This window comes from Pipistrellus kuhlii, unplaced genomic scaffold (assembly GCF_014108245.1).
Source record: "Pipistrellus kuhlii isolate mPipKuh1 unplaced genomic scaffold, mPipKuh1.p scaffold_m20_p_16, whole genome shotgun sequence".
NCBI lineage: Eukaryota > Metazoa > Chordata > Mammalia > Chiroptera > Vespertilionidae > Pipistrellus > Pipistrellus kuhlii.
This window is the reverse complement of record NW_023425471.1, coordinates 10,624,229-10,625,429: the sequence shown is the minus strand read 5'-3', so window position 1 is coordinate 10,625,429 and position 1,201 is coordinate 10,624,229. Positions and strand designations below refer to the sequence as shown.

The 1,201-nt window shown below is 38.5% G+C and overlaps 1 non-coding gene across 1 annotated transcript; it reads right to left on the bottom strand.

Moving 5' to 3' along the window:
- Nucleotides 1–233: 233 nt before the first annotated feature.
- Nucleotides 234–340, bottom strand: LOC118720294. Its single transcript, XR_004988389.1, has one exon. It is a non-coding gene; the product is annotated as a U6 spliceosomal RNA (small nuclear RNA).
- Between the last annotated feature and the right edge of the window lie 861 nt (nucleotides 341–1,201).

Below are 1,201 nucleotides of genomic sequence, written 5' to 3'. Positions count from 1 at the left end.
CCTTAGCTTTTCAGTGTTTGTGCACTGAACGCTCTTTTATCTTTCCTTCTAGTTGTAGAACTTCCACTCCCGCTTTCCCATGGTTCTGGGTGATAGACGTTTTGTCTTTTAGTTGTAGTTTTGAAATTGTTATGCAAGGCAGCAGTTTAAGTGTTTACCTATACCGCCATCTTGAGTTCTTCTCCTTAGGCTCTTTATCAGTTAGTTCTTTTTTTTTTTTTTTTTTTTTTTTTTTTAATATGGAACGCTTCACGAATTTGCGTGTCATCCTTGCGCGGGGGCCATGCTAATCTTCTCTGTATCGTTCCAATTTTAGTATATGTGCTGCCGAAGCGAGCACTATCAGTTAGTTCTTGCTGTGTAACAAACTGCACCAAAATCAACAGCTTAAAACAATAATCACTTTGTCTTACTCATCTATCTATGGGTAAGCTTACTCATCTAGGCTGGGCTCAGCTGGGTTTGGTTTCATGTTGTTGGTTGAGTCTGGGTCTGCTCAATATGTCTCTCTTCCTCTTTGGATAAGTGGGTTTAACTGGGGCATGTTCTTCTCATGATAATGGCAGGAATTCAAGAGGACAAGCCCAGTCACAAGAGCACATTTCAAATCTGCTTCCATCATTTCAGCTAATATCCCATTGGCAAATTCAAGTCTATGGTCAAGCTCAAAGGCATCTAGTGATGAAATACACTCCACCCAAGATGAGACTAAATCAAGTCCCAGGCCAAGCCCAAAATCAATGGGATGGGAAAGTATACATCTCCCCTGGTGAGAACATGAATATTTTTTTAACACTAAACTGATCTTCCATGGCCCCAGTCTTGTTTTTGCCACTTATCAGCTGTGTGGCCTTTGACAAGTATCTTAGCCACTCTGTTCCTCAATTTCATCTTTTGTAAAATGGAGATAAATAGTGCTTACACTATAGGGTTGTTGTGAGGAGTGAATGAGGAAATGAATATAAAGCATGATTGAATCTAACACCATCTTTAACTGCTGCAAGAATGGTATAAATATTACAGAGATTTTATTTTTCCTTAGGAAATGAAGTAAGTGTTCCCTAATAATTGGATGCAAATACCAAATTATTTTTACAATGGCTAAAGGAGATATATTTTCAATATGGAATAACATTATATTAACACAATAGAAAATCAGAGCAAGAAACCAAGGCCACGTTGGAAGCTCTAACCTAGGGGT